Source organism: Muntiacus reevesi, chromosome 1 (genome assembly GCF_963930625.1).
Source record: "Muntiacus reevesi chromosome 1, mMunRee1.1, whole genome shotgun sequence".
NCBI classification, from domain to species: Eukaryota; Metazoa; Chordata; class Mammalia; order Artiodactyla; family Cervidae; genus Muntiacus; species Muntiacus reevesi.
In genome coordinates, this window is record NC_089249.1 from 110,497,614 (window position 1) to 110,522,298 (window position 24,685).

Below are 24,685 nucleotides of genomic sequence, written 5' to 3' on the forward strand. Positions count from 1 at the left end.
TCATTGCATCAGCTTGTGTGAGAGTAATTGCCCCAAGGAGTACCAGTCACAGCAAGATTCTGTAATGAGCCAGTCTTGATCTTCCATGTCAAGTCAGCTTCGCAGGGTTTGAGACAACACCCAACTGGCAATACATGTAGACATTATCCACTGTCAGCTGGGTATTATTTGCATCTAGGTTTAGTTCCCTGGTCTGGGAACTAAATCCCGCAAGCCACAAGGTACCACAAAAAATAAATAAATAAAAATTTTGAAATATTACTCATGAAACATAAGCAGAGAAACCTCGAGAGGGAGGAGGCATGCACATACTTAGCCTGAGTTTGAGGAAAATTCAAGTTGGAAATTAGACCCAAATCTCCTGAGAACATGTTTAATTTATTGAAAAATTTCCCAGTCTAGTTTAATAAGAGAGATTTACAAAGACGAGGAGGAGAAAATGGAGAGTCAGTTTAGAAAACAAGACCACTTGGGAGGTGTTCCAGGAGTATGACTTGCCGCCATATTTTCTAATTTCCTGTTCCTCTTTGGGAAGCTCAAGGTTTTAGAACAGCTGGGATCAAAAGAGGATCTCTTTCACTCTAAGTAAAGAGCTCATAGAGAGCTTGATTTGTTCCTGCTACTCTAGTTCTCCTAGAGAAAGAAAAAGAGGAAAGTGCGGCAGAAAACAGGTCAGCAGAGTTCTGGGCTTGGAAGAAAGGGTCTCTGTGGCAACCTGAGTATTTGCACCAGGACCAGTGAGGAGGAAGTTAGCACCAGCAGCCTGAGGGGCTTGTGGAGAAAGGGCAAAGGTTTTCCCCTAGAAGGACAGCGGTATCACCTTCCTGAAACAGGCCCCAGACGCTCTCAGCCCTCTGGACCCGGGCTATTTGGGGCCTGGTCTCCTCAGTGTGGTACTTCCGTGCCTCAGCAGGTCCTCTGAGATGAACATGACTCCTGGAGTCCACAGGGTGTACCTGCTGCCACATTTGTCCAAGGTGTCTGTCAAGTTCAAGAAAGCAGAGGCACTAGAAATTTCCGATTCAGAGACTTACAGGCTTGTAGAGCTAAAAAAAAAAAAAAAAAAAAAAAAAAAAAAAAAAAAAAAGCTCAGTTTTCAAAAACTAAATCCTTATGTAATTGTTTGATTTACACTGTTTTGACAGAAAAGGAAACCAAGTCCCAGAAGGATTCAACTACTTGGCCAGCCATCCAGGCTTCCCTTCAGGCCTCACTCTGGTCCTCCTCTGGTTACTTCATTTGCATGTCTGAAGACACATGCCCATCAGACCCAGAAGTCCCTGCCAGCTGGTGTAAAATCTGCCTCTAGGGCCGGTGGACCTCTTTCCTGGGTTATAGATGGTGCTTGATCTCTCAGGCTTAGGTCTGCTCCTGGCACATGAGGGCCCTTGGGAAAGCAGGAAAGCGATGAAAAGAGGGGTAAGCCATGGGGCAGCTGGCTCTGCACCACCATCGTCCAACACAGGACTCCAAGGAATCCAAGAAGTTGATCGTTGAGCCTGCCTCACCAAGGAGGTCATTATTTAGCAGTTTCTTTGCTTAGTTTATTACTTTAAGAATTGAGACATACATGACATGAGAATCCCCAAAGCTACTCTCCTCAGAACCTTTCCCAAAGCTCACCATGACACATACTCAGCTTTTCAAGCAGCTGTCTGATATCAAGGCTCAGACATGTGTGTCTCATGAGTCAAGCTCTGGCCAAACCAGTCATCCTCTTGGTTCAGCACATTAGGAACTTTCCTAAGGGCCCACAGCATCTTGTAGCCAAATCCCTTAGTCCTGGGTTGTGGTGACTTTCAGGAAGGACACGTCATCTACAAAGCACTGCATACATAGCACTTAGTTGACAGGATCCCTGGCACACAGCTCTGCAATTGTGCTATTCTCACTTTTCCCAAATTGGCAGTCTCTTTGGTCTTGAATGATACTGACTGCTGAGTCCATCCTCTTATGCCAGCTAGAGAAGGAAAAGATAAGAGAGGAGGGGAGAAGAGGGCAGGAAGCATCCAATGCTCCACGTCCTGGGTCTAAAGCAGTGCACAAGATACAGCCAATGTCTCTATGGCATTAATATTCTCATGTGTTGTTCAGTTGATAAACAATGTCCTACTCTTTGGGATCCTATGGTCTGCAGCATGCCAGGCACTTCTGTTCCCCCTTATCTCCTGGAGTTTGCTCAGACTCATGTCCATTGAGTCAGTGACGGTATTTAACCATCTCTTCCTCTGCTGCCCCCTTCTCCTTTTGCCTTCAGTCTTTCACAGCATCACGGTCTGTCCAATGAGCCAGCTCTTCACATCAGGTGACCAAAGTATCGAAGCTTCAGCTTCAGCATCAGTCCTTCCAATGAATACTCAAGGTTAATTTCCTTTAGAATTGACTGGTTTGATTTCCTTGCAGTCCAAGGGACTCTCAAGAGTCATCTCCAGCCCCAGTTTGAAATCGTCAGTTCTTCAGTGCTCAGCCTTGTTTATGATCCAACACTCACATCCCCACATTCTCATATGGGGGTCGTCAAACTCTCTGAAGGGGCCAGAGAGTACAATGAACTAAATGAACTGTTTCCAATTCATGCAATGGATGCTATATAGCAGTGGAAATGAATTAATTAAAAATATGTATTTCAAAATAGATAAATCTCAAAACTTAATGATTAGCAAAATAGCCAATGGCAGCAGGATAGAAATAGCAAGGCCTTCTCTGGCTACTCAATCTAAATTTTCAACTGTCCCATCCCCATCCTGACATCATACCCACTTCTGTGCTTTTTCTTAAATCCTTGGAAGTTATATTATAAAACATACTGTATGTTTTTACTTTCTCTTCTTGTTTATTGTTTCTCTGCTCCCCTAAAAACAAACTCCATGAGGGAAGAAATTTTTGTTTAGTTTCTTACTTTTTCTGGTTGTTGTCAACCAAACCATTTTTAATTTTTAAATTCTTGGCATTACAGAACTAAACTGAAATGTAACATTCTGCTCTTACATTTCTTATCAACAAACATAACTATAATTCATGAGCCAAAAAGCCCAAAACAAAACTAAAAACAGAAAAGCTTGTAAAACTAAATATGAATCGCAGCATTGACAGTTGAACAGAGAATGTGATTTTTAAATTTTTAGCAAATGATAAACAGTTGTATAGAAACTGAACACTTAGAAACAATTTAAAACCTGGAGATCACTGACCAGAAATCACACAGTTTATGTGGACACAGGATAAAAAGTTTATGAGTGAACCTACATTGTTCTAGCTACAGCACCTGCCCTTCTCAGAGGAAAACCTGGCATTGATTAGATTCTGGGCCACACTAACTCTGGCCACAGAATCAGTGATAGCAATCTGCCTTCCAGGACCACCTTCCATTGGGTCAGCAGTTTTGATCTGGGCCCTGGACATCTGGCAGATCTCATTAATGTTGGTGCCTTGGCCCCTGACTACATAACCAATTAAGCTATTTAGAATGGTGAGTTCGTGGGTGGTTTGACTAAGGGCATCCAAACTTGCCCAATAGCCTTTTATCTCTGGAAAGCTGGAGTCGATTCTGATAAATCCAGTCTCACCATGCATCACAGCGAAGTGATGCCATCTGGTTCAACTTAGCCATATGGAGTGGAGAAATGGTGTGTTGCCCTTGAACTGAGTAGGCATGTAGTGGTGTTTCCTCTGGGTCATGGGTGGTGTAGGAGTAGCTTGCAGCGTCACTGCACCCACCTTGACAGTCCTCACAGATGACAGAGAGCTATCTGGCAAGGGCTGGTACAAATGGTCATGACTCTTCATTGTGGGGACCTGGAGAGCATCTCCAGCATGCCCAGGCAGAGCTGCTTGGCACACTCGGTGATAGGGCACAGCACACCAGTGATGATGACGGCCCACTCGGCGAAGCTGCCCAGCATGTTTCCCATCCCCAGTGTTAAAAACAGTGCCTAGCCATAGTAGCCACTCAGTAAGTATCAATATTTGTTGAATTAATGACTAAATAGTGTACCCTGACATTTTTATAAAATCTAAAACATGTGAAGGCACTAAAGATTATTCATAGATACATGTATATGCAGTGAAAAATATTATGCTTGAGGATTATGAGCACCAAGTTCAGGATGTGACTGCTTCTAGGTGTGAGGGAGGGGAATGACATTCAGGGTGAGATGCAAGGAAGTTCTAACTGTATGTGTAATATTCAAATTTCTTAAAAATATCTGAAGCAAGCATGGTCATATGCCAAGAGTTGATGAAACCAAGTGGTGGATACATAGGTATCTTTAAGATTCCTCTCTCTACTTTTTGTAGGCTTGAAATAGTTGATTTAAAAACTACCCTATCCAGGGGACTTCCCTGTTGGTCCAGTGGTAAAGAATCTGCCTTGCGCTGCAAGGGACACGAATTTGATATCTGATCAGGGAGCTAAGATCCTACATGCTGTGGAGCAGCTAAGCCTACATGCCACAACTGCTGAGCCTGTGAACCGCAGCTCGAGAGTCCACGCACCACATTTAGAGAGATCCCGCATGGTGCAACGGAGATCTTACATGCTGCAATTAAGACTCCAGGTAGCCAAATAAATAAAAACAAATTTAAAAAAAACTATCCTATCCAGAACTAATATCTTACACCACCACCCACTACCCCCAACAACACCGCCTCTATCAGAGGCCACCCTCTGCTCCCAGGAATATTCAGTGTGTTGAGGGCTCTTCTGAATGACAGCTACTCCACTTCTCCCACCCCTGCTGCTGGGTCAGAAGATGCCAGATATTGAATCTCACTCGCCTTTGCATCCCATCCCTCCTATGATGTTCATAATTGTCTTACTGTAAAATGGATTTTTTGTTAATATTGAACTGGGTAGAATGAGAATGCTAATTTGGGAAACAGCAGGCAGGATCAGCTACATAATTTTGGAGGCCCGGTGCAGAATGAAAGCTTATTAGAAAATTATTTAGAATTTCAAGATGGCAGTTGTGCTCAGATGCTCAGTGTTGTCCAACACCTTGCAGCTCCCAGCAAAAATACTGGAGTGGGGTGCTAGTACCTCCTCCACGGCATCTTCCCCACCCAGGGATTGAACCTACATCTCTTACAGCTTCTGCATTGGCAGGTGGATTTTTTTTTTTTCTGGGCACTCAATAAGCAAGGACAGGAATAATTTTATTCAAATCACATATTCTTCCTCCAAAAATATGCCAAAGCATATTCACAACTGCTTACATTTTGAAACAAGTCTTACTTTATTTATATATTTGTGTTTGCTTATTTATTTTTATAATATCATTGGCCCCATTTCCCATGCTGTACATTTCAGCCCCATGACTCATTCACTTTGTAACTGGAAATATGTACCTCTTAATCTCCCTTATCTGTTTCCCTCATTCCACCACCCCTAAATCCTTTAGAACTACCTGTTTTCTTCACTGAATCTATGTGTCCATTTATGTTTTTGTTCTGTTTGTTCATTTGGTTTTTGTTTGGGGAAGATAATCTGGAGAAGAAAATGACCACCCTCTCCAGTATTCTTACCTGGAGAATTCCATGGACAGAGGAGCCTGGTGGTCTACAGTCTATGGAGTCACAAAGAGTTGGATGCGACTGGGAGGCTAACACTTTCACTTGTTTTGTCTTTATATTTCACATACAAGTGAAATCATATGATAAATGATTATTTACAATATGATTGTTTCACCATGATTATTTACCATGGCTTATTTCACTCTAGGGCCATCCATATTATCCTAAATGGCAAGATATCATTATTTTTTACGGCTGAGTAATATTAAATTGTGAATAGACATACCCCTCCTCCTCACCCATTCAATTATTCATGGACACATGAGTTGCTTCCATGTCTTGGCTATCCTAACTAATGTGGCAGGTGGACTCTTTACCACTAGTGCCACCCTTAGCAGAGCATTAAATCAAGCACAGGTGCACAGGCCTCGCACTCATGAATGTGGCCCTGAGGCCAAGCTTTGAACACAGAACTCATTAAGTAGCTGAATGACTTAAAAGAATAGCCAATGGAGAGGCTCCTAACTATGCACTACATCCACTCCTTTCTTCCCCAATAACAGAGCAGTGACTTGGAGCCAAATTGCCCAGGCAGAGTCAGCACTTCTCAAGCCTTGTGGTAAGTGTGGCCCGGTCACTAAGCTCTCTTCAGCAGAATGGAATGGAAGTGATAGGCATGACATGGGAGTAGGAGTGCCCCTCCATGTGCTTCCCCAACTCTGCTGACTGGCACCTGGTTTTGTGGTAACCATGAACACAAGTTCAAGGATTCAGGATGGCAGAGCCACAGATAGAAGGCCCCGAGCATGTGTGTGGAGCAGAACTGCCCAGCAGCGCAGCCCACTCCCCTACATCATTAGGGGAGTCTGCATCTTCATTACATTACAGCAGTCTAGTTCAATTGACTTAAGTGGTGTGATAGAAATACTATTTTTGATTCACCCAACAATCAAAAATAGACTCTTACAGACAGATCCAGTGTTATAACAACCCCCTAGGACCTATAAACTGGCAGCAATAGGCCCTGGGCCAGCCCCAAAGAGGGGCTTAGAGGGGAAGTAATACATACATTCCCTCCAAAAAACTCAAGCAGATGCTTAGGATGTTAAAGTTCCTTAACAGAGAAAGCCTGTAAACCCCAGCATAGAAGAATAGATGTCCTCACAAGTGCGGGAAACCCTCCCAGCAAGCCTGGGATGAGCTGCCATGAGCTCCGTTCCTCACTGATCATTCAGAGCCATTTCTCTAGAGACACAGTAGGCAAGACTGCTGGCCCTGCAATCCAGCTTGGCAGTAAACTGTTCCCAAAGCACATAAGGACCCAAATCCAACCAGCTAGCATCCAGATAACATCTAGAGGAAAAGGATCAGGTGTTATACAACACAGCACATGGCCCAGAGCGCACACACACACACACACACTTTTGTGGCAACGGACCTTGGCTTTCATAACCACATTCTACTTGAATTTGCTCAGGAGATTTTTGGGTTTGTTTTTTTTTTTTAATAGCTACAAGTAATGAATGCCCATGCCTGATATTCCTATTTTGATAAAAAATGGGTCAGCCATCTGATGGTGCTCAAGCAGAGGGTATCTGACCCTGGACCTGCCAGACAGAAATTTGTAATTTGCCAAAGGATACAGCTATGCCGTTGAGAGGATATTTTCAATAATTAGTATTTTTCAACAATATTTAGCATATTCCCCAAGAAACTTCTGGACCTTTCATTAGAGACTTCATTCAAAATTTAAAGAAGGCCAGAGGGAGACTTCATGTCAAAGATTGGATCAGGCTCAAGTCTTGATGATCCCAGTTCTGTCTGCAGCCTGCACTCATACCTCCTACTCTTTTCATTTAAAAAAGCACCAGAGAAATAGACCAGTCTCAAGAAAAGGCCAAAAATTGCATGTATATATTTGCCACACCCTCTTCTTAAAACATGGTACATCTATAATAACCACCAAAGAGCCCTGCTGTACTGAAAACACCAGGAGAAACAAACTTTGGGCTTGAAACAGCAGGGTTGGCTAGAGACGAGATTGAAATGATGATGAAACTGTGTATAGTAGGACTGGGGTAAGGGTGGCCATACCCACCTGGAGACAGGGACATGCCCAAGGTCATGCCACAGCCAAGCAGGGAGAAGCAGGGCCCAGGAGAGAGGCTGGAGGACACAGAAACGATTTGCCTCTCTGATGCTCTCCAACAGCATGGTTCCATGGGATATCCCGTGAACAAACATTGTTCATTCAACCTTTTGAGGAGATGAAAAGAATGGCAGATACAGGCCAAACTGGAAATAAGACAAAAGAACTTATGAAAGCTAAAGAAGCCATTCAGAATAAAACTCCAGTGCTGACACTCCCTAGAGCTCTGGGAAGAGACTCGGTTAATCCAAGGAGGCCAAACATGAGCTTTCCATCAGGCCAAGGTTGAAAAACAAAGTGTGCAGAGATAAAACAGGCAGCATTGTTCAGGGACCCGTAACTGTAAAGAGGCGCACAGTTTTCAGAGTATGACTAAAACTTCAAACATGCAAACCTGGAGGCTCACCATTTCATGAAATGACTTCATTTTGGAGAACATTGATGAAAATGTCACTATTTATGGTTAGCCAGAGCAGGAAAAGGGATGGCGGCCTTTTCTAAAACCACTGAAGCTGTGGTCAGTGCCAGAGTCAGAGAGAGAACAAAAAAGTTTCACTTCCCCTCATAGCCTGGGTCCCCACTCTCACGGATGCCAGGCATTTGCTTTTTTAACCTGGAATCTGAGAATTTTAAAATCTTCAAACTGATGGAACTGGAGGTTACCAGGACCTTAAGAGTTGTAGATTCTTGGACATCCTATAACCATGAAATTCCAGAATCTCAGAGTCAGAATTATTGTGTCCAGGGAAGAGACAGCTTCCACCACTTCCTAGCTGTATGACTTTTGGCAAGATGTTTAACATCTCTATACCTGCATTTCTTCACCTACAAAGCAGAGTAATAATTGTACGTATTCCCTTCTCTGCTCTCAGCCACACGAAAATACAGTCAACAGTATACAACCCAGAAGAGGATCCTCACCAGAACTCTCCCGTGCTGACACCCTGATCACAGACCATCCAGACTCTAGAACTGTGAAAAACAAACAGAAAATTTTTTTGAAGTTATATATATATATATATATTTCCATTTATTTTTATTAGTTGGAGGCTAATTACTTTACAATATTGTAGTGGTTTTTGTCATACATCGACATGAATCAGCCATGGAGTTACACGTATTCCCCATCCCGATCCCCCCTCCCACCTCCCTCTCCACCTGATCCCTCTGGGTCTTCCCAGTGCACCAGGCCCGAGCACTTGTCTCATGCATCCAGCCTGGGCTGGTGATCTGTTTCACTATAGATAATATACATGTTTCGATGCTGTTCTCTCAAAACATCCCACCCTCGCCTTCTCCCATAGAGTCCAAAAGTCTGTTCTGTACATCTGTGTCTCTTTTTCTGTTTTGCATATAGGGTTATCGTTACCATCTTTTTAAATTCCATATATATGTGTTAGTATGCTGTAATGTTCTTTATCTTTCTGGCTTACTTCACTCTGTATAATGGGCTCCAGTTTCATCCATCTCATTAGAACTGATTCAAATGAATTCTTTTTAATGGCTGAGTAATATTCCATAGTGTATACGTACCACAGCTTCCTTATCCATTCATCTGCTGATGGGCATCTAGGTTGCTTCCATGTCCTGGCTATTATAAACAGTGCTGCAATGAACTTTGGGGTGCACGTGTCTCTTTCAGATCTGGTTTCCTCGGTGTGTATGCCCAGAAGTGGGATTGCTGGGTCATATGGCAGTTCTAATTCCAGTTTTTAAAGACATCTCCACATTGTTCTCCATAGCGGCCGTACTAGTTTTCCCACCAAGAGTGTAAGAGGGTTCCCTTTTCTCCACACCCTCTCCAGCATTTATTGCTTGTAGACTTTTAGACAGTAGCCATCCTGACTGGCGTGTAATGGTACCTCATTGTGGTTTTGATTTGCATTTCTCTGATAATGAGTGATGTTGAGCATCTTTTCATGTGTTTGTTAGCCATTTGTATGTCTTCTTTGGAGAAATGTCTGTTTAGTTCTTTGGCCCATTTTTTGATTGGGTCATTTATTTTTCTGGAATTGAGCTGCAGGAGTTGCTTGTATATTTTTAAGATTAATCCTTTGTCTGTTGCTTCATTTGCTGTTATTTTCCCAATCTGAGGGCTGTCTTTTCACCTTGCTTATAGTTTCCTTTGTTGTGCAAAAGCTTTTAAGTTTAATTAGGTCCCATTTGTTTATTTTTGCTTTTATTTCCAATATTCTGGGAGGTGGGTCATAGAAGATCCTGCTGTGATTTATGTCAGAGAGTGTTTTGCCTATGTCCTCCTCTAGGAGTGAAGTTATATTTTTAAAGGGAAGAGGGAAGAAGGCTGGTAAGAATTTTATCAGGGCTACCTGACCATCCTGTCCAGATGCCCACCTTCCTCTAAGTGTCATGTTCCTATGAACCCATGTCTAGTTCCCACAGCTACCTCCAGTTGACCTTCTTAAAGCAGTTGACCTTCAGTCAACATTCAGTTGACCTTCACTATAAAGCCCCATCCCAGAGACCACCACACTGTTCCAAGGGCTCCTGGAGACCAGTGCTGACCTGCCTTTTCCAGACTCTTCACCATTCTTGGCCCACTTTTCATCCAGCTCCTGATTCTTGATAATGGTGGTATTCATGGCTCTATAAACTGCTGCTTTCAGGATTTGGTAAGGATACTTAATCTTGGAAGCCACTACCCTCAGTATGCCTGCTAGTGCTGACCCAGACCTCTGACTCCTTTCTCCTTGGAGGTCCTGACTCCTGTATTAGTTTCAGCCCTGGGTTCCTCAACTCCCAGCAGTAGCCCACCTATTCAACACTGTCATCATCTAACTCTGGTCCCCTGAATGTGATTTTGCACAGATGGGACATAACAAAATTGTGATTGTACCCCCATCTGAAATTTGTTGCATATATAATGCCTAACAATTTGTAGTGAAGGGTACATGATTAATCTCATAGCTCGGGTTTATTACTTATTTATTATTCCCAATGCTGTCTTTTTAAAAAATATTTATTTGGCTGTACCATGTCTTAGCTGCAGCACACAGGATCTGGAAATCTTCATTGTGGTATGCATGATCTTTAGTTGCAGTTGCAGCTTGTGGGATCTAGTTCCCTGAGCAGAAATTGAACCAAGGACCTCTGCATTGGCAGCATGGAGTCTTAGCCACTGGACCACCAGGGAAGTCCCTCCATTGTTGTCTTTAAGAGACCATAATTTAAAAATAACTAGCACCACCAATATTTGGGTTTTGTTAAGAAGATGTGCTCAACTCAAGTAGACCCACGCCTGTGGTGCCTCTAACTTGAAAATTTGATTTATTCTCAACTGTTTCTGAGCTTCTACTAAGGGCCAGGGAACATAGCACACACGGGAAAACCAGGGCAAGACACCATCCCAACTTGTGGAGCTCAGAGTCCAGTGGGAAGAAAGACACGTCCCAGATGGTTATAGTCAGTGTGGACACCACTAAGAGGTATGTAGAGGAGGCACATCTAGTCCAGAGGAGACAGCAGCTGAGCTAATTGTTAAGAATAAAAGAGTAACAAGGGGGAAGGGAAGGTAGTGGGAGGCAGGGTGTTTTAAGCAATAGGAGCATTATGTGGAGGAGGGAGACCCTAATTCTGTGCATCAGTTTGTCTAGACATGGTGGTGTGGGGTGAATAGGTGCTTCCAGGAGGGGTGAGAAGATAGAGGCAGGTATACCCACATTTTGGTGGGCTTTGTCTTCCTGGCTAAGCAGTTTGGACTTTATCCTGTAATGTGCTTTGATTCTTGGTGTACATAAGAGTCAGTGAGAGAGCCCATTTTTAACTGTGGCTCCTGAACCCTGCACATAGAACGTTGGATTCAACAGGTCAGGCAGTGGACCCAGGAATCTGCATTTTAATAACCTCTCCCTCTGCTGAGTAAATCTGATGCAGAGTATGCTTGGGCGGGAGTCATTGAGGGGTGGCATGATCAAATCTGTTTCAGAAAAGTTGCTCTAGCAGAAAGTACACATACATGCTCACTCAGCAAAGGCCCCTAATCCTTCGATAATCCCCTAGTAACCTTCTGTTGCCCAGGGCCTGGAGCACTCAGAGTTGGCTCTGAAAGAGACAGTCTTCTGAGAAGGGAGTCCACTGGGAAAGTTATGCCTGAGTGCTCCTGGCCTATTGTTCTGAACATTTTGTACCTCCAAACCCAGGGCTACAAGAAGTGCTGGTTGTAAAAGCAGGAAAGCCTCGGGGATCCAGGTCCACTGATGAACTCCTGAATGCTGGAGGACAAAGGCTCGTAAAGGGGCGGACGCCTGGAGCAGACCCATGTCTAGTCTTGTTTGGTGCTACAGGAGCTCCTGACAGGACAGAACCTGTGCTCATTTGGTTAATAAAGACCCAGGGGGATTTGGGTGCAGGCCACATCAGCTATTTTCCCCTGGAATGCCAATAATGTCACCTCAGAGAGCTGAACCCATCCTGATTAGCATGGCCTAGTTTCTTGCGGCCAATGGCAATAAATACACTGATAAATATTTTGTGATGGCTACAACAATGACATTCCAACTAAAAGCCACACTCATTTCCTGGAACTGCTGAATCAGTCTGAGTGGCAGTTCTGCAAAAACTGCCTTCTTATAACCTGGTGATTCTGACCATGGTAAAACATTCAGGCGGACTGATGCTGGCTGACAACATAGGAGGCTGGGTGATGTTCACCCCAACTCACCACCCACACCCACCCCTAGATCCAAGCCCCGTGAGCCTTTAGTCCCAGAACCTGTCCACCTTCCCATGCCTCTCTCAGAGCAAAAGTCACATCTCTTCCAAAGCTGGACCATGCTGTGATGTGTAGCATTTTGTTTCATAGTCTACCATCTCAGAGGGCAAGAACCCAGTCTTGGGCTTCTTCTGGCTCCCTGTGCCAAGCAGCTACTCCAATGAGCAGGTCTGAAATGACCAAGAGACCTCCATGCGGTAGGGCTGGCCCCATTCTTAGCCCCAGCCAAAGTCCTCCCAGCTCAGCTCTGCCGCCGCCCAGGCACCAGACTCTAGCCTGGGACATTTGTTTCCTGAATGCTCCCTAAATAATGCTGTTGGCTTATGCTTACAGGATTGCCCCTTTGCCAGCTGAATCCTGACTAGTATTTTCTAGGATGGAGCCTCCTGCCACCTCAATGGCAGGACCCCACTGGGGATCTAGAGAAGAAAAATAGTCTTGTTCGGGTACTTTAAGTAGCCATTGGAAGGTGATTCCATTTAGATCAGGGGGCCTCCCTCAAATATTTTGGCTTTTCTGTGTTAACTTGTCAGTCAGATTCTTGTCTATAAATGTTTATTTATCTTAAGTTTATTTATTTATTTTTGACTGCTCTGGGTCTTCGTTGCTGTGCTCAGGCTTTCTCTATGTGCAGTGAGTGGGGGCAACTCTCTAGTTGAGGGGTGCGGGCTTCTTTCTCCTTGTTGTGGCTTCTCTTGTTGCGAGCAGGCTTTAGAGTGCCTGGGCTCAGTAGTTGTGGGGTGCGCGGGTTTAGTTGCCCCGCAGCATGTGGAATCTTCCCGGACCAGGGATTGAACCTGTGTCCCCTGGCAGACTCCTCACCACTGGGCCACCGGGGAAATCTGCCAAACACATTTAAATATCATTTGTGTGCACGTGTGTGTGTGTGTGCACATGAGAGAGAAATCTAATGACTTTTGTGAGTATGTAACTCGTACCCAAAAAGATCTAATCTAATATCTAACTTGATATTATTACTCGAAGGGTAAGTTGCAACATAGGTATCAAAAATATTTATAATTAATGAGCTGCTAGAAAATTGAGTTTGCTGCCTTGTCTGGAAGACACAGCTGTTTTAGAATTTCCACCTGGCAAAAACAAAAATTACAACAAAAACTCTACCTATTGGTCCTGTGTGGCCTACTGGCCTAGGATGACCCACAGCATGTTTATGTAGTGCCATTAAGGTGGGAATCCAAGATGAGGGGCCCCACTGCCACCCCTCCCAAGTACCTTCAGCTCAGAGATCCTCCTCAAAGATGCACAACCAGTTTTCAGACACCAAATGAAAAAAGTGAGTTTCAGGAGACCAGTATTTACACACACACACACATAGCTGGGCCGCCCTTCATCTTAAGAGCTATACAAAAGGCTTTGTGTGCGTTTGCATGGTCACTCTTAGAGACTGTATTTCAGATGGACTGGGCTGAGTTCTCGCCATTCTCAAATTATCAGCTTAGTTTATAACCTCCAACTACCTAAGCTGTAATAATCACATGGCAAAGCCTGTGACTCTGCAACCCACCCATGGCAAACAGAGAAGGGTGAAAAGTCTTAATAGGTTTGGGAGAAGCACTAACATTTGTCAAGTTCCCACTACAAAAAAAAAAGCTTTCAAGATAGTCCTGTGAAGTATTTACTCTTACCCCCACTTTTTAGATGAGCCCACTCAAGCTCTAGGAGATTGATCTGCCAAATCCATATAGCTAATGAGAGGCAGAGTAGGATTTGAGCTAAACAAATCTCTTAACACCCACATGTTATCTCATCTATTTCATTTAATGTAATTTGCTCTTTTTCACATTATGATGACAATATTATTAGCACTACTTTCCAGGTGAAGAAACTGAGGTTGTTTCTGAAATGAGTTTCCCCTCTGGAACACTCAAGCATTTTCCCCCACTGTCACATAGAAGTATTTTTAATATACAAGTCAAGACTCTTAACAGAACACAAAAGAAAAGTTTTTTGAGAACAAGTCCCTCACAGTGATTGCTCAATCTCATCATAGTTCCAAGTAGACTATCTTCATATAAACTCTCATGATTTAATATTATAACCAAAATGGTAATGATGTAATAGCATACAACAAAAGAACCGTGACTTCTAAACCTAAAATTCATGTCTGAAAGAAACTGCCCTCAGCTCCTAAGATTCCTGGCTAAGATGTCTTGGTTGCAAATAACAGAAACCAATCTGACTTAGCATAAATAAAATGTGGTTTTATTGAAAGCATGAAATTCAATAACTAGGACAAGACAGCTTGCAGGACCTCAGTATGTTCTTAGTTGCTCAGTCGTGTCTAACTCTTTGTGACCCTACGGACTGTAGCCTGCCAGACTCCTCTGTCCATGGGGATTCTCCAGGCAAGAATACTGGAGTGGGTTGCCATGTCCTCCACCAGGGGATCTTCCCAACCCAGGAGTTGAACGCAGATCCCCCACATAGCAGGTGAATTCTTTACCATCTGAGCCACCAGGGAAGCCCAAGAATACTGGAGTGGGTAGCCTATCCTTCTCCAGGGGATCTTTCTGACCCAGGAATCAAACCAAGGTCTCCTGCAGGCCAAATTCTCAGAATGAGAAGTGGATGTTTCCAACTAATTCAGCCAGTTATGGAGCTGGGTTACCTGATAGAAACATGGCTGCCAGGTAACCATGGTAAGGGCCAGAGTTTCTAGCAAAGGAAAAGTAGTCATTCCTAATATTTATTCATAAAAATACACATATAACTAACTCCAAATTCTAAGCCCAAAATGGATAGAACAATAGGATGGGGAAAACACCATATAAGAAGTTAGGCAATGTGATTCCTTTTAATTCTCTGCAATGTCTTTGGGCAGTTCCTGCATCTATAAAATCAGGAGTTGAAGTAAATGACCAAGGGTCTTCTAAATCCACCTCAGGTCTAGGTTTCTGTAGATGGTTGGCATTACAGTCCTTTCAAGGAGACTTTAATACAGCTATCTGAGGAATGCATATGTTTTGATGAACCCCAGACTTTGTTTGAAACTTTTTCCTACAGAAACAAATGACTACAGCATCTCAAGAATGTCAACATCCAACCCTGTGAAGAGGGAAGAAAAGATTAACATGCCAATTCTAGGACTTTAGTGCTGGCCCCTCAGACCCCATTTCTAAAGGAACTTCTTTCACGCCTATCTGATTAATGTTCCATCTGTACGTGGCTCAGCAAGCAGAACACATGACTGCAATATCACATTTCTATGCTGGATTTTAGTCAGTACTTTGAGTTTGCCTCAAATTAGCTGGGAGCCTGATTCAGAGTTCATGCTGACATTACCCTTGCCTTATGCTGACCCCCAAACTGAGTTCAGCTCCTTATCAATAGAGAGAATAATAAATCAAGGCAATTTGTTTTGACCACATGCTTTATTCCCTACTGTGCCCTCCATGTCCCTTCTTTCAACCATTCTGTTCTACTACAACCATAGAACTTGGGTGTTTGTCTAAAACTAAACTAGTTTTCAGCAGAAACATTTTTATTATTGTAACATACTTGCCACCCCTACTCACCTGCACTCCGAACCCCCTTTACTCTGCTCTTTTTTTCCCCAAAGCATTTATCACCTTCCAACATATCATACAACTTATTGTGTGTATTCTCCCATCAGACTGTAAGCCCCCACAGGGAAGATATCTTATTGTGGTACATATATAACTGGACTTTGTCCCTGGTCCCTGGCACAGAGCACCTAAACCCCTGGAATTTCCCGAGTCATAGGAATGTATTTTATTACCCATAGTGAGCTTCTTTCTGATCATAGTTGAATTTATGCTAATAAGGTGACTAGTGGTGAGGTCCTAGATAGTTTCAGGATGGAGGTTAATGGCCAGAGACACCAATTGTATGATTAGAGGTTTAGAACTTTTAGCCCCACACTCAACCTCCAGGAGAGGAAAAGGGATAAAATTTGAGTTCAGTCACCATGGCCAATGATTTAATCAATCGTGCCTATGTAATGAGACCCTTTATACAAACTAAAGAAAAGTGCTTCCCTGGTGGCTCAGAGGTAATGAATCTGCCTGTAAGGCAGGAGACCCAGGCTCAATCTCTGGGGAAGATCTCCTGAAGAAAGGAATGGCTACCCACTCCAGTAATCTTGCATGGAGAATTTCATGGACAGAGGAGCCTGGCGGGCTACAGCCCATGGGGTCTCAAAGACTTGGACACAATTGAGTGAATAACACTTTCATCTTCATACAAACTCTAAGCAACAGGTTCAGGGCACTTTTCAGTTTGTTGAACAAAACTGCATGCCGGGAGCATGATGTACCCTGACTCCACCAAAACAAAAATTCTTGCAGTTGAGACCCTTTTGGATCTCGTCTTATGTACCATTTCATCTGGATGTTCATTTTTATCCTTTATGTGTTAGTCGCTCAGTCGTGTCCGACTCTTTGTGACCCCTTGGACTGTAGCCCATCAGGCTCCTCTCTCCATGGGATTCTCCAGGCAAGAATACTGGAGTGGGTTGCCGTTTCCTTTTCCAGGGGATCTTCCTGACTGAGGGATCGAACCCAGATCTTCCGTATTGCAGGCAGATTCTTTACCATTTGAGCTACCCAGGGATGCCCTCATCCTTTATAGTAATCCATAATCATCAGTATAAACTCCTGAGTTATGTATGTCACTCTAGTAAATTATCAAACCCGAGGGGGGAGTGTCATGGAGACCTCAATTTTCTAGACAGCCAGGCAGAAGTGCGGGTAACCTGGGGCCCCATTTTGGCTGGCAGCTGAAGCTGGGCAGTCTTGTGGAACTGAGCCCCTCACCTGTGGAAAGTGAGTGTTCCTCGCTCAGTCATATCCAACTCTTTGTGACCCCATGGACTGTGGCCTGCCAGGCTTCTCTGTCCATGGAACTCTCTAGGCAAGGATGCTGGAGTGGGTTGTCATTCCCTTCTCCCAGGGCTCTTCAAGACTCAAGGATAGAAGCCAGGTTTCCTGCATTGCAGGAGGATTCTTTACCATCTGAGCTGCCAGGGAAGCCCTAACATATGGAGTCTGCGATAACTCTAAGCAATTAGTGTCAGAATTGAACTGTGAACACCCAGATGGTGCTAGAGAAGGAGAGACTTGGTTATTATTTTTAAAATGACACACCCAACCTCTTAGAAAAGTGTCTGGTACATAGTAGGCATTCACCTAATATTTACTGAATGAGCAAATGGATAGATGTCATCCTATATAGGACTGCCATTAAAGTTCTCCTGTTTCAATCATCATCTCCTTGGGAATCCTCTTCCTTCCTAATGGATTTTTAACAGTTCAACAAATAAATATTTTGAGGTCCCAACACATGCCAGGCACTGAGGACCCAACAATAATAAAGTTAGCTAGGAAGTAGCAAGCATGCCACTTTATGCCAAAGGTCTTGGAGCTATTCAAGAATTCACGGTTCTTTGCCCACCTCACTAGGATGGAGCCAGACCTTGTGGACAGAAGACTTCTGGCCCTTTCTGAAACTCAGTCCTCATGGTCCACAGTGATTCTTCAGCTTGCCCTCACAATCAACAGAATGCAGCCCTCAACATATTCCTCTCAGCCTCTGAAGTCTGGATTAAAATCACACACAGAAGACTGGCTCTAAAGTCACAAGGTTTGAGAGTCATTCTCAGCAGGAAACAGATGGAACTCCAAGCCAGCCAAGAGCACAATTCTCTGTGTTTTCAGCAAACAAGCTTCCCCAGGGCATCCAAGAGCCAGCTGAGTTGCTCCCTCCATTTCTTCTTTTAGTTTTTAGCCTCTACACCCAACTCTATGGAGAATTTTAAAATTCCACTCTATATATGACATTCACAAAAACAAATCCAGATGGATGAAAGTGTTTAACTTAAATATATAATCCCTACATTGCTACAAAAGAATCTTAACCTTTAATCTTGGACTGGAGCAGTCCTTTATAAGCAGAACAGAAAACACAGGAGTAATAAAGGAAAAATTAGAGGGTTTAATTAAATAACTTTTGAAACTTCTTAAGAAAAAATAACAAGACTAACAATGTTAAATATAAACTGACATAAATATTTCAATATAGATCAACAAGAGGGTTCATAGTGATAATACAAAAAGAGCTTCTACAAATTATTTGAAGATAAAGGACTGGAGAGCAGAGCTTTCTCTTTGAGGGTGGGCAGAGGTGGAAAAACGGGAAAAGAGCAATGAGGGAGAAAAGAATCCCCCCTTCTACTTGCCCCTCGGACTGAATTTGAGGCTCCCACAAGAGTCATTAGCAGAGAAGCTCATGAAGCCATTCAGTAGAGATGTTTGGATTCTGGGGATCTAAGCAGAACAGCCTTGGGGATCCCCAGCGACAGAGGGTGGTTGGCAAACAGTGAGCAGGTGGCCCTTTCCCCTCGTCTGCCTGAAGCTCAACATTCCAACTCTGCCAAACAAGAACTGGAAACTTGGAGCACCAGCACTGGAGGGACCATCCTTCCCTGTACTCCCTGCTCCCACAGGCTCCTCCCGAGGTAACCCAGCACCAAGGCCTACATTGCTGCCTGGGAGAGCAGCCTGACGTCATGCAGCTGCTGAGCCAGGGACTGCAAGCTCCAGGTGGTGGGCGTGACCATGCGGGACGTGGACAACCCGTGCATGGCCCGCGCCGGCTGGCAGGCCTGCAAGCGCGCCCTGTGTGTGGAGCCCACAGCCTTCGCACTGCTGAGCCACTCTTTGCTCACGGTCCTGGGCTCGCACCTGCAGGGCAAGCTCCCAGCCTGGGATAAGCTCTCGACAGGCCAGGCAGTGGTGCTGATGGAGAAGTGCCACTGAGTTCCCTGCCCTCCGGGTCCAGGTCTGCACCTGTCCGTGAATAGGCCTCAGAAGACTGGACAATGTTTTTTAAAAAAATGGACACTTTGGAGACATCTGGAAATAGCCCCACATGGCATGGACTTTGACATTTGGTTTCTGTTAACTTCTCCAAGCTTCCGGGCAGATACACAAGAAGCAGAGGCAAAGGGAAACTGAGAAATTATCATATGGAGACAGAACCAGCAGACAGGTTTATGGACAGAGGTGAGACACCCTTTGGGGACTTCCAGAAAGAACTGGAGGTCATTGTGTGGGCCCTGAGAGCCTGGTTTTACTTGGGATACTACAACAGAAAATGTCTGAACATACATATATACATACATTTCTTTTAAGTCTGGAGGGATAATGATTTCTTGGAGAAATGGAATTATGAGAGGAGACAGGAAATTCTACCTTCCATTGTATACATTTCTGGGATGTTTCATTTTTTATGAGAAACATATATTACTTTCACAATAGTAACATAAAAAAGATAGTCCCACTTAGAAAAACAAAAAATACACAGGATATGGCATTTGCATTTCAAGGATGGCGCCCTGCTCTAGAGCATGGCTGGTAACAGTACAAGTCCGCAATTAGTCAGCCCCTGTGTATTGTGACCTGTGACAGGGATGCATAGGAGCTTCCCAGGCCTTCAGTGTCTGGAACTGAACCATGACTAGGGGCAAAAATTGGTTTGATGGCCAGCGTGGAGTGTCAGAGTTAGTGAGTACCGCTGGAATAGAGGCCCTCGCTTGTTTTGCCTCGTGATCTCTTAGAAAAACTCATTGTTTGGGGGGCAGTCACCACAGGGTTCAGGGGGTTTCTCTCTCACACACACTAGTTGCAAGTGAGAGATGGAACCAAAGTCTCATAATCTGCTGCTCTCGTGAAAACGTCCAGCACCTTCATCCAGATTCACAAGGCCTGGTCCCTGCCTTCCTCTCCAGCCTCATCTACCTCTTCTTCAAGCTTTAAACATACCAAACCAGGTGTGGTCCCCAGAGTGGGCTCCTCTTTCTACCCTTCACCTGCCCCTTCCCTCACTCTTGCATTCCCAGTTGCATTATTACCCCTTGCAGAACCCTCCCTGAGGGCCCCCCCAGGGCCCCCCACCCCGGGTGAGACACCAGCAGCTCTGCTCCTGACACCCTGAAACACCACCACTCTGTAGAATGGTTGCCTGATTACATGTCCTCAGCCCCAGCTGACTGGTAGCTTTTTGTCTGGCAAGAGTGAGAGTGTTACCACCATGGCCTCCAGTTCTGGTCATGAGGCTCCATAAACATTTGCTAAATAAAGAAGAACGTGCTGGCCTGGCCTCATACTGCAGGCATCCTCATGGGAGGACCCTGCATGTTCACTGACTCACCTGTAGGCTCTTCACAGTTCCTGAGGGAAGGATGGTGGCAAAACACCAAGAAATAGCCGCACTTACTATAATGTCTCTTCGTGGAAGAGAACACAAAGAGAGAGTTAAATGCTCACAGAGGGAAAGAGAAAAACAAGTATCGATATTAATGCATATATATATAGAGAGAGAGAGAGAGAATCTAGAAAGATGGTATTGATGAACCTGTTTGCAGGGCAGCAAAGGAGACACAGCCACAGAGAACAGGCTTGTGGATGGAGGGTGGGACGAATGGAGAGAGTAGCATGGAAACGTATACACTGCCATATGTAAAATCAATGGCCAGTGGGAATTTGCTGTTTGCCTCAGGGAACTCAAACCAAGGCTCTGTGACAACCTAGAGGGGTGGGAGGGAGGGTCACGAGGGAGAGGAAGACACACGTGTACCTGTGGCTGATTCATGTTGCTGTATGGCAGAAACCATCACAACAATGTAAAGCAATTATCCTTCAACTGCAAATAAATAAATTTTTGAAATGCTCACAGAGGGAAGTGGGCCTGCAGGCCTCCCACACAAAGTTCTTGGTATGTCAATTTACCAGGAACAAGTGGGAGTCTCAGGCCTGGCAGGGCAGAGAAAAGCGCCGTGGGACTGGAGTTCTCACTGTGACTGTGGGCACATACCTTCACCTCTCAGGACTGGCAGCCCCTGTGTCCGCCCCAGCGTCCGTGGAGTAAAGGCTGGGTCAGGTACTGGCTAAACCCTGGGGTTGGAAAGAGAAGAGCTGACCAATCTGAAAGGCACTTCAGTTGGGCTCCACCCAAACTTGACCTCAGCCCTGGATACAGACCAACCTAAATCCTCCTGCCTTGTACAAATGCTCCTCACAGCAGACATTCAGTCTGGGTCACAGGGCAAGAATCTTACCAAGGCCTTTGCAGCTGGTGCTTTGTACAAACAAGCAAATCTAGACTGAACCGGCACCTTTCCTTTGAGGGGAAGGACACAGGCCTCCTTGCACCCCGTTTCTCAGGGTATAAGTTTTACTTGGACTTTATTTCTTCCAAGACCAGGCAGTCACTGGCCCCACAGTGCTGGGCTCTGTCACCAGCCTGAGCCTCCCTCCCTGAGGCAACTCTAGAGCCAAATCCACAGCCAACATCTACCCTGTTTCCAAGGTGCTAGATGTGGGAAGCTACTGACTATGTTACAAGGTAGAGCGTGCATGTCCTAAGTCGCTTCAGTTACGTCCGACTCTTTGCGACCCTACTGACTGTAGCTGCCAGGCTCCTCTGTCCATGAGATTTTCCAGGCAAGAATATTGGAGTGGGTTGCCATGCCCTCCTCCAGGGGATCTTCCTGACCCAGGGATAGAATTGAGTCTTTTATGTCTCCTGCATTGGTAGGTGTGTTCTTCACCACTAGTGCCACCTGGGAAGTGCTATAGGGTAGAGTGGAACACATCTATTCACACTGACTCCACTGAACTGGGGGACAGGTGAGTTCGTTGATATTTTTCTTCTATTCCGCTACATGCACAGGCTTGGGCATCAGTCAGACCTGGCTTCCAGTTTCAGTTCTGCCTCTTTCTAATGATTTGACTTTGGGCCAGTTACCCACCTCTCTGCCACTCAGTTTTGAATCTGCAGAGTGCAGACAGAAGTCCTACCTTGGAGGCTTATAAGGCAGAGTTGTTATGAGAATTAAATGAAGCGACATCTGTCAACCACACAGCACAGGGCCTATCTAATTGCTTAGCAAATATCAGCGTCTTAACAGCCTGGAAATGTCTGCCAAGAGCAGTGGGGTGTTTTTAAAAGAATTTCCCTATGAGTCATGGTCAGAATTGAATCCTGATCCCACAGCCCATAAGTCAGGTCTCTTCATGCCACCTCACTCACCGTCCCACAGTTCCAGCTACTTTTGATTAAACAACTGCCGCTGCTGCTGCTGCTGCTAAGTCACTTCAGTCGTGTCCGACTCTGTGCAGCCCCATAAATGGCAGCCCACCAGGCTCCGCCATCCCTGGGATTCTCCAGGCAAGAACACTGGAGTGGGTTGCCATTTCCTTCTCCAACGCATGAAAGTGAAAAGTGAAAGTGAAGCCGCTCAGTCGTGTCCAACTCTTAGCGACTCCGTGGACTGCAGCCTACCAGGCTCCTCTGTCCATGAGATTTCCCAGGCAAGAGTACTGGAGTGGGGTGCCATTGCCTTCTCTGTATTAAACATCTGAGAACTGTAAAAACAGAAACGCACAGCCAAAGATCCAGCCTATTTCTGACCCTCATGGCAGACCCAAACCCCAGGAATCCCCTCAGCTCAGACCTGTTATCTCTTTCTGCCCTGACAGCACAACACGGAGGTCACGATGCCCAAAGTCAAGTTTCTGACTTGGAGGCTATGGTGCCTTCTCCCCAGTGAGCTTTTCTTTACTCACACTGGGACCTTCCGCATAGTTACTTTTTAATCTCATGAAAAATCCCCACGGCCTGCTTTGCAGATGGGTAACCACCTGGAAGTAGGGCACGTATTCAGAATACATGATAACAGATGGCACCTGGAACTGAGAAGCAGGCCCCCAGGTGTCTCTGCCAGCTCTGGGGCAATAAACCTTTCTGTCTCTTTGCGTTAGCTTCCGTTTCTTTTTTTTCTTTCTGTCCTTTTTTTTTTTTTTTTAAAGTCAAACCAAAGGATCAAAATGAGACAGGCAATTGAGTTAATAAAGACTAACGCCCCAAATCTAAGTTAGCTTCCTCAGCCAAACTCTCCCTGAGCTGGTTAATAAACAAGCCAATGATTAAGCTGCTCTAGCACATTCCATTCTGTAGCCCAGAAGGGATGTTTCCTGTGTGGAGGGACAAAGACACTAGATTTGTAGCTTCTGTCCCTGTTCAGCTTCCCTGCTCCTGTGTCTGCGGTGTGGTGGGTGATGGGACCGCCTCCAACCCCAAGTCATTTCTGGGACAGCCCTAGGACCAAAGAGGGCGACCCAGAGACAAAGAGACTGGCCCATGAGGGGATGGTACATGCCTCACACCACGTCTCTGTGGTGTGAGATGGTAATTAATTAATCCTCCTAGTCACCCCGTACTGCAGGAACGGTCATTAGTGTGAAGGCTCAGAGGGGTTGGTGGCATGCTCAAAAAGCTGGCAGAAGCAGATCCTAAGCCCCACAGCCTGATGTGGGAGAGTATCAGGTCATACTGCCTTTACCTTTTTACTACCAACCACAAATGTAGTATTTCCAAAAACTGAGAGATTAATGAGCAGTGCAGTTACGCAGGAAGGTTCAGTGGAAAGGGGGAGGATTTGGAGAGGTCCCGGGCAAGGGGCTAGGCACCCACGTGCTGGGAAGGAGTCTGGTGGGTACAGGAAGTGGGGGCAAGACCAAACATAGACTTCATTAAGGCAAAATTTTTTTGCATTCCCGCTGTAATTTATCTAATCTCTAATTTAAAACATGCCTGAACTTGTATAAATGAGTGCTGTTAAAGCACCTGTTAATTTTAGCAGCTAGCACTCAGGATGAGAGCGTTATGAGCAGGCAGGGATGGTCCTCTCAGTCAACCTGTGCTGACACCCTGTTCCCTCCACATACCTGCGGTTCTTTGAACAGCAGAGGGTCAGGATAGCTTCCACCACACAAGCTGTTTAGGCTCCATATCCTTCTAAATAGAAAATTGCTATTTCTTTCTGCTTTGGAAATTCTGCTGTGCAGATGGTTCCTGTAAGTTTAATTTTTTTTTTTTTTTTTTGCTGGTTGGCATTGAGAGAAAATTTTTTGTTGTTGGTTGTCCATTTTAATTGAAGGATAATTGCTTTACAATATTGTGTTGGTTTCTGCCATACATCAACATGAATCAGCCATAGGCGTACCTACATCCCCTCCCTCTTGAAACTCCCTTCCACCTCCCAACCCATCCCACCCTTCTAGGTTGTTACAGAGCCCCAGTTTGAGTTCCCTGAGTTATAGAGCACTTTCCCATTGGGTATCTATTTTACATATGGTAGTATATTTGTTTTTTAATGATTTCTACAAATCAAATATATAATATTTCTCTTGAAATTGAAGCCATCTGGTGACTAGTTCAAGGTTCAGAACAAGACAGTTCCAGGTTGCCTGGAC

At 44.8% G+C, this 24,685-nt stretch overlaps 1 long non-coding RNA gene and 1 pseudogene across 1 annotated transcript; both read right to left on the reverse strand.

Moving 5' to 3' along the window:
* Positions 1–398: 398 nt before the first annotated feature.
* LOC136163370 (uncharacterized) lies at positions 399–21,285 on the reverse strand. The gene is made up of 4 exons (XR_010662232.1): positions 21,243–21,285; positions 8,582–8,632; positions 7,610–7,767; positions 399–1,046 (listed from the first exon to the last, which is right to left on the reverse strand). It is a non-coding gene; the product is annotated as an uncharacterized lncRNA (long non-coding RNA).
* Positions 3,253–3,911, reverse strand: LOC136149838 (poly(rC)-binding protein 1-like; annotated as a pseudogene).
* Positions 21,286–24,685: the final 3,400 nt, after the last annotated feature.